Below are 9,145 nucleotides of genomic sequence, written 5' to 3' on the forward strand. Positions count from 1 at the left end.
GCCGACGCATCCGGTCGTGATCCGGGGAGGGCAGAGGAAGAACAGAGCGGCACGGGAGAGCAGAGGAGGAAGCAGCGACAGAGGGCCTTGATGGGTCTGGTGGTTTGGAGTTTGGATTTTTATTTATTTCTCTCTTAATATTATGACTTCAGTATCATTAATATCATGTATTTCAATTTCTCCCTTCAGTTATTAAGGACATTACTAGTGAAGGAATATGTGCATGGGGGTGGGAGGGTTAATATCAATTATTTGTGAATAAAGTTCTCCACGTGCAGAGCTCGAGGAAACGCGTCGTGTTGCGTTATTCAGAAAAGGTACTCCAGTCAGGATCGCTTTTAGCTCACTTCATTTGGCCTGGTTTCGGTGTGGTAAACATGAAACAATAGGAGGGGAATTGTATATACACGCGGTGCGACGCTTAGCGGAGCATCCGAGGTTAACCTGCCTCTAGTATCTCTGACCTCTTCTGGGTCCTGCTCTGTATGGAGTAGGCGTGGCTTATTTGACGTACTACGTCCTCTGATTGGCTATGGTTTTGAGAGCCCGCCTCCGGCCTCCTCATATGTGTAATGATGCTGCCATCTTGTTGTCATGAGCAGTTATTACAGATTATATGTTTGGTGCTCCTCCCTTTTGGCTATGTGCAGATATTGCAGCTTATGTGCTTATTTGAGTCACAGTTCTCACATGTTGCTGCTCCACGCGATCCCCACCATACTTTTATTAACAATACAGTAAATCTTCCATCTTATAATTTGTAGGTAAACCTATTTTTAATTCAGTGGAATTAACTGCCGTTCATTGCATTGCCGTGGGTACTACGGTGACGGTTTCGGTGCGCCCTAACAGTTGCTCCCGCGCCCCCTCCCTTCTCCGTATGTTTCGTGTTTTTATATTAAGACTGGAGAAAATACTAGGCAGTCAAAATCAAGTAAAACGTATTCTTACAGCTCTTTCTCAGTTAGTCGCAACACAACTCACCACTGAATCACCACTGAATCACAAAGTTTATTTTTTTCCCGGGCTCTTTGTGTCCAATCTTTTTAAGGTTGAACATATTTGAATGCCGCAAAGAAGAGAAAACATCAACGCATTGAAGGAGCCTACACAGTGCATGAATACACCAAAGTCTGAGCGTGTTCGTGGGGGCGGAGCTAAGGGTTAAGGGAGGAGCCATGTGTTAGGGGAGGAGAGGACGTCATATTGAGGAAACGAAACCAAAGAGCTGTTCTCCCGTTCAGGAGAAAATAAATCGCATTTTGGGACAAAAAGTCTGACAGTAATAACAAGTAAGTAAAACAGCACAACTTTGAGAAAGTTAAAACATCTCTTCCCGTTATCGAATTAGAAATCTGTATTGCTCAATACATAAACCTTGTCGTCTGTGTCTAGGAATGGCCTGTGCTGACACTTCGTGGTCTGAAGAAAACTTTTCATGTTCCATCTGTCTGGATGTGTTCAACAGTCCAGTTTCCACCGCATGTGGACACAACTTCTGCAGAACCTGTATTACAAAGTTCTGGGATGAACAAGTCCAGTACAAATGTCCTGTTTGCAACAAGCTTTTCAACACAAGACCTGAACTACAGGTCAACCTTCTTATCAGAGCTGGCTGCTCAGATTAGAACAACCGTACGAGTAAAAGAGCAGCCTTGTGTTGAACCAGCAGAAGTTCCCTGTGACGTCTGTACTGGGACCCAGCAGAAGGCTGTGAAGTCCTGCCTAATGTGTTTTACCTCTTACTGCCAAACCCATCTGGAGCCACATCAGAGAGTAGCAGGCCTGAAGAAACATCGGCTGGTCGAGCCTATGGACCGTCTGGAAGACAGGATGTGTAAGAAACACGACCGACTTCTGGAGCTCTTCTGCCAGACTGAACAGGTGTGTGTGTGTCTGTTGTGCACAGTGACAGACCACAAGTCCCATCCTGTTGTACCTCTGAAGGAGGAATATGAAGTGAAGACGGCCCAGCTGGGGAAGACGGTGACTGACGTTCCGCAGAAGATCCAGGAGAGAAAACAAAAGATTAAGGAGCTCAAAGACACAGTGGAACTGAGCAACAGAGACGCAGACAGAGAGATAGCCCATGGTGGGCAGGTCTTCACTGCTCTGATAGGCTGTGTTGAAAAGGGCCGGGATGAATTCAACCAAACGGTGAAAGAGAAACTGAAATCCACAGTGAAACGAGCTGAAGACCTCATCAAAGAGCTGGAGCAGGAAATAGAAGATCTGACCAATAGAAGCTCAGAGGTGAAGCGGCTCTCACACACTGAAGACCACCTCCACTTCCTCCAGACCTTCAGATCCCTGAAGGATCCTCCACCCACCAGGGACTGGACCACGGTGGAGGTCCGTCCTCCGTCATACGTAGCGACCTTGAGGAGATCCCTGGATCAGCTGGAGGAGACACTGAACATGGAGATGCTGAAGCTGCCTGATGATGCTGAACTGAAGAGGGTCCAGAAGTATGAAGTAGATGTGACTCTGGATCCTGATACAGCTTATACCCTTCTCATCCTGTCTGAGGATGGGAAACAAGTACATGATGGAGGTGTAGTGAGGATTCTCCCAGACAACCCTAAGAGATTTACATGGAATACATTTGTTCTCACGAGGCAGAGCTTCTCCTCAGGGAGATTTTACTTTGAGGTCCAGGTTAAAGACAAGACTGACTGGTGGTTAGGAGTGGTCAGAGAGTCCATCAACAGAAAAAGTTCGACAGAGTGGACCCCTGAGACGGGTTACTGGACTCTTCGGTGCTTCAATGATGTGTTCTTATTCAGAGATAACCCTCTTGTCCATCTCCCTCTGAGAGCTGAGCTCCAGAAGGTGGGGGTGTTTGTTGATTATGATGAGGGTCTGGTCTCCTTCTATGATGTGGAAGCCAGGGTTCATATCTACTCTGCTACTGGCTGCACCTTCACTGAGCCTCTCTATCCATTCCTCGGTCCAGGGTTTCAAAAACAAGGTACAAACTCTGCCCCCCTGATCATCTCACCTGTCAATCAAACAGACTAGGACCTTTGTTTGATAATAAAATAATCAAACGACCAAAACAACTAATGTTGTTTCCTGAATTAGAATAGAATTAGAATCTCTACTATGTGAGATCTGAGAGATCTGCATTAATGTCATACTGCTGTCATTTAACGAGGAGAATATCTTTAAGAATTAACCCTGTAGTTGTGTAATATAACCCTTTATAAAGGGTTATATTACAGTTCATTTATGTATCTGTTTTCCCTTTATTTATTTTACATGCTTAAAGATATAGGGCCGATTGATAAAGATATACAATTTGTTGCAGTTATGTAGAACATGTTAAGAGGATTAACATGTTTCAATAATAATTCATTTTTTTAACGTCTCTATTGGTTTTAACTTCTGAAAATGTATTGACAAAACAATTCAATGTTCTTAAACTTGTGATTTTAAGAAAAAGAAAAGGCAAATTTTGTAATGTTTAGGCCTACATTATCATTGTAATGGATAATTTCAGGGGAAAAGATACATTCCAGTCCATTATTGTTCAGTATAAATACTGTTTCTGTATTAAAAAAAGTGTAATACAAAAAATAAAATTGTTTATTTGTAAAACCCTTATTTTGATGATTTCGAGATTGATGGAATGTTTTAAATCATTAAAGAAATGTAGAAGTTTGTAGTTGAAATTAATCTCCAATACAGTATACAACAACCCAACATGTGATACACACTTACACAAAGGTCACAGTGACTACATGTGAAGATACTCTCCATGCGTGTGAGTACCGTGACTTTGTCTTGTCAGCTCTCCTCTCCTCTCCTCTCCTCTCTCTTCCTCCTCTCTCTTATCTCTACTCTTCTCTCTAGCTCATCTAGGATTGTGCTCATTATTGTCGTATATTACGCATTAAGTGCGTTCACATGTCAAAGGTCACCCCATTTAGTGGTGAATCTAAAATAGATGTAGTACAACAGCACTCCCTCTGGGGGAGCTGCACACCTTGCATGTTTTGGAGGAACAACACCTTTGATGCGTCTCTTCGATTTTCAAATTAAAACATAATCTCCTTAATCAAGGAAACGCGAAACCTTTATGGATTTCTCGCTATTGGAAAATGCCTTGTAAACTCTCTGTTGGCATGTTTAGAACATGAATCTTTAGAGTTTACTTTTAGTTGAAGAAGCTGTTGCGAGCGGATGATCTACCAATGAGAGGACAGAGAAGGTGGAGATGAGGAGGAGCATGTGTGAGTAGTAAATCACATACTTTTACTTTCACTACTTTTGATCTTGCGTACTTCTGGTCCCAGACAGGAAGTAGTGGGGCATCTGTGCCAGATGTGTGTGTGTGTGTGTGTGTGTGTGTGTGTGTGTGTGTGTGTGTGTGTGTGTGTGTGTGTGTGTGTGTGTGTGTGTGTGTGTGTGTGTGTGTGTGTGTGTGTGTGTGTGTGCGTGTGCCATGCCTGTGAGTATACCTCCACAGTCTCCTGCAGCGTCCTCACAGCCCTCTCCTTCTCCTGCAGCATTAACCGGAGTGCAGGGTCCATCTCTGTGACGTCGCGCTCCAAGGCCTTGGCTTTGCTGTCGAGCAACAAAAGACGCCCCAAGCACTGACGTTAGCGGTAGAGATGCACCGATCAACCGGCCGCCGATTAAAAAAGCCGGTTTTGTATCCAATCGGCCACAATCGGTGACCTGCCGGTCACTGTCGTAATTTCCGGTTTTCGGCCGATCAAACTCACCCGCATGCGCGGTGCGTAGCAGCTCAAGGCGCCCAGAGCGCGGGAAGAAAAACATGTCGCTGATTTGGACTTATTTCACTGTGTGCCAGGACGACCCAAAACACGCTGTTTGTAATGCTTGCAAGTCAAAAATAAGCCGTGGGGGATCATGTTGCTAGGTACGCGTCCTGCGTCCCTGACGCATTCAAATCTGAAAGGACGCACTAAACTCACTATCCATGCGTCCCGGGGACGCATCTAATTTTCCCCATGAAAAACGATACATTGTGAACATTAAACAACTCGTGTTTAATCACAGTAACTGGCCAAAGAAACCTTCTTGTGAGCAGACCAGACAAGCACTGTTTCAACCCTCTGCGCATCTACTCGGCGCAGACGTGATCCCCTGTTCAAAGTATCGCGACATGCTAATTTAGCCGCTACCAAAACAACTAGCTCGTCACCGCTGATTTCATTTCAACAATTAAAAATACAAACTTCATAGTAAATAAACCCACGTTTCCACTGCTCGATGCTGTGCTCATTCGTGTCGATTATGTTGTAACGTTTAGGGGACGTGCTGTAATGAAATAAATGAAACATAATCCGGTGGTGGTGATGAAAACTACATTGAACGGCAGCCTACATATTGTTATGCCCAAACGGCGCCTGCGCATACATCGCGCTTCCAACGAGATCCCGTTTTTCTCGAGAAACAGGCAGAGAAGAGAGAACGCAAAAATACCACCAAAGAAAAAGATGAAACCTATTGCAGGTCAGCAAACTATTGCAGCTGCATTTTCTGTCCCCACTACCTCTGCACTCCTCCCTGACTCTGATCAGCCTAGAGAGAGTACCTCAACATTGCCTGTACCTACTTCTGCCTCCCCCTCTACTGAGCCTGATGAGCCCACTGCAGAAGAATTGCCTCAACCTTCTACATGTTCCTCCCAAAAAAAGCGAACTTTTCTGAAGCAGTGGCTCACCACATACAAATGGCTGCGCTTTTCAGATGACAATTTCATGTATTGAGTTTAACACTATTAATTTCATTTAAGAAATAGAATAATAATAAAAAAGAAACACATTTTTTAAACTGGGGAGTCGGGACCCATTGAATTTCTCAGGGACCCACCCAACTCGCCACCTGTGGGTCCCGGGGACTCACTACATTGAAAACCTATCAACATATTATATGATTATAATTATTTCTTAGAAAATCGGTATCGGAAAAACCGGTTTTGGCAGGTCAGACCTCCTTAAAAACCGGAAATCGGTATCGGCCAAGAATTTTGCAATCGGTGCATCTCTAGTTAGCGGAGCTAGTTGTTCTCTTCTGACGTAAAGGGATTCTGTTCAGTAAATACCTGCCATTCACCGGGAACCTTTGGATTCTTTTGCTGCCCTCCACGGCTTTCATCTGAGCCTGAATGAGGGCCTCCAGTACATGTGTTTCTGACGAGCACAGCAGACAAAGCCTCAGAAGAAGGCCCTGGCGCTGAGTCCGGGAACCGGCCCGTCTCACAACCAGCAACCAGGTCGGGGGGGGGGGGGGGGGGGGGGGAGTAAGAGCCGACGCATCCGGTCGTGATCCGGGGAGGGCAGAGGAAGAACAGAGCGGCACGGGAGAGCAGAGGAGGAGGCAGCGACAGAGGAGCTTGATGGGTCTGGTCTGGTCGGGGGGGCTGGTGACGTGGGGGTTAGGGGTGTTTTCAAAGATGTCAGGTGCAATTACAATAATTGTTTTTAATATTGTTGTGGATTATCTGTTGCCAGTCTACAGCCCATTTAGAACATTGGAAGCATATTCCTCAGATTTAAATGAAGTTAAGTCAAGTTAAGTTAAGGTATCCTTTATTCTCTCTCTCTGCTCTTGACCCGTCCGGGAGCTGGTGCACACACACACACAGAGGAGTGACCTTGTCCACACACACGGGGGCACACACACACACGGGGGGTACACACACACACACGGGGGGTACCCCGGCGTTCCCGGAGCAGTGGGCGGCCGCAGTGCAGCCCGGGGGCTTCAGGTGCCTTGCTCAAGGGAACCTCCTCTGTGGACGAGGACGGAGGAGAGTGCTGCACAACTACTCCCCCCGTCCACATAGCTCACCTACCGGTCGGGACTCGACCCGGACACCCTCCGGTTACCGGTCCACCTCCTTAAGCAGTAGCCCCCGGACGCCCCGCGGACGTTCAGAGGGAGGGGCGGTATATAGAAACACTGAGGAGCCCTATCACAGATAACATGTTTAGGGAAGTGAAAGTCCTGCTCTGAGTGAGCTAGTGTGCTCCGTGTGCGGAGGGCTAGTGTGGGGGCAGAGGAGCAGAGAGGATCCCGAGGAAGGCCCAAGCCCCTCCAAGAGGTGGAGGACCACCACAGGGCAACACCCTCCCCATGTGGAGGCTGTGGGGGGGCCGGAGGACCCCTCTGAGGCCCGTGTAGACCCCGGGGGGGGCGGGACACAGACGGAGCTGACAGAGGACTCAGCTCGTCTGGAGGTGTTGAGCGCTCCGACCACAGCTCCCCCCGTATCTCCTCCTCCTGCAGGACCCGCCTGACGACCTGCAGCACAGGTCAGACAGATGGAGGGTTAGATATGAAGGGCTGAACGGAGGGATGGATGGGTTAATAGACTCAATAACGGTCTGTGTGGTCTCAGCCGACTTTGACGCTCTGTACGAGGAGCTGCAGCAGCTGGGACAGGGAGGCTTCGGGAGTGTCTTTGCTGGCTGCCGGAAAGAGGACCGTCTGCCTGTAAGAGTGACGCCACAAAGCCACACTCTGTGGAAGCACATACGTGTCTGATTCACGGCATCCTCTGTTCAACACTGAAGCAGTGAGCTTGTGTCTTTGTTGCTTAGGTCGCTATAAAGCACATCCCCATGGCCAAGGTCTCAATGACACAGGAGGTGAGTAGCTTTAATGGTGTTATTACCTACAGTAATGTTACGACTCTGCTTATGATGGCGATCACATGCTCATGTTGAATCAATCAACCTGTTGGGAGGACTGCCGTTCTCCTGGTCTTGGCTCTGTAACCGAGACCAGCTGGGTTTGAGTGTTTCAGGACTAGCTCCCTCTGTCTATCTACTCTCTGTGGTTCAGACGGTTGAAGGGCGGCTGACGGACTTCCCGCTGGAGGTATCTTTGATGCTGAGGGCCGCTGAAGACCGCCCGGACCCGGGGGGCCCCGGCGCCGTGGTCCACAGCCGCAACAAATCAAAAAAGGTCACATTTAAACAAAAGAATAAGGCGGAGTTTGGATTTTTATTTATTTCTCTCTTAATATTATGACTTCAGTATCATTAATATCATGTATTTCAATTTCTCCCTTCAGTTTTTAAGGACATTACTAGTGAAGGAATATGTGTATTGGGGTGGGAGGGTTAATATCAATTATTTGTGAATAAAGTTCTCCACGTGCAGAGCTCGAGGAAACGCGTCGTTTTGCGTTATTCAGAGAAGGTACTCCAGTCAGGATCGCTTTTAGCTCACTTCATTTGGCCTGGTTTCGGTGTGGTAAACATGAAACAATAGGAGGGGAGTTGTATATACACGCGGAGAGACGCTTAGCGGAGCATCCGAGGTTAACCCGCCTCTAGTATCTCTGACCTCTTCTGGGTCCTGCTCTGTATGGAGTAGGCGTGGCCTATATGACGTCCTACGTCCTCTGATTGGCTATGGTTTTGAGAGCCCGCCTCCGGCCTCCTCGTATGTGTAATGATGCAGCCATCTTGTTGTCATGAGCAGTTATTACAGCTTATACAACGGGGACCTAAATCCAGCGATCTGATTGGTTCCCAACTGTTGTATAATGAGCATATACATAACTGCTATGACACCAAATCATTTTGTGAAAGTTTGCATATCACTCCGCGCCTGGAAGTAGAAACAGTTACAAAGTAAAACATGTGTTGGATGATGGAGAGGGTGTAAATGTTGTTACTCCGGGAGTGAGCAAGGCGATGGAGAGACTAACGAAAGCTTAGGCACACGGCGAGTGAACTGCTCCATAGGATAAATTGCCGGCGAACCGCTCTAGCTGAGCCTTCTCTCGGAGGGACGCTAAAGTGTGTTGCATAGCGACCGTCGATGCATAGCGGCAGCCAGGAGGGACTACTTTTTTGCATTCTTTAATAAAACGGCTACTTTGACTTTCTTTGTTTCTTTTTAAATGTAGTGTGTCTATGACTTTCGTTTCACCATAACAGTAACCGTTGTATAAAAGCAATAGATCACTTCAGTCAGTGGCATGTGCTCATTATACCACTGTGAAGGGGGTCGCCGGCCCTCCGCTGTGCGTCGGGGCCGGACAACGCCCCTTAACAGTGGTATAATGAGCACATACCACAGCCTGGCGTGATCTATTGCTTAATTATATGTTTGGTGCTGCTCCCTTTTGGCTATGTGCAGATATTGCAGCTTATGT

The sequence above is a fragment of the Gadus morhua genome, chromosome 15 (genome assembly GCF_902167405.1).
Source record: "Gadus morhua chromosome 15, gadMor3.0, whole genome shotgun sequence".
Taxonomy (NCBI): Eukaryota; Metazoa; Chordata; class Actinopteri; order Gadiformes; family Gadidae; genus Gadus; species Gadus morhua.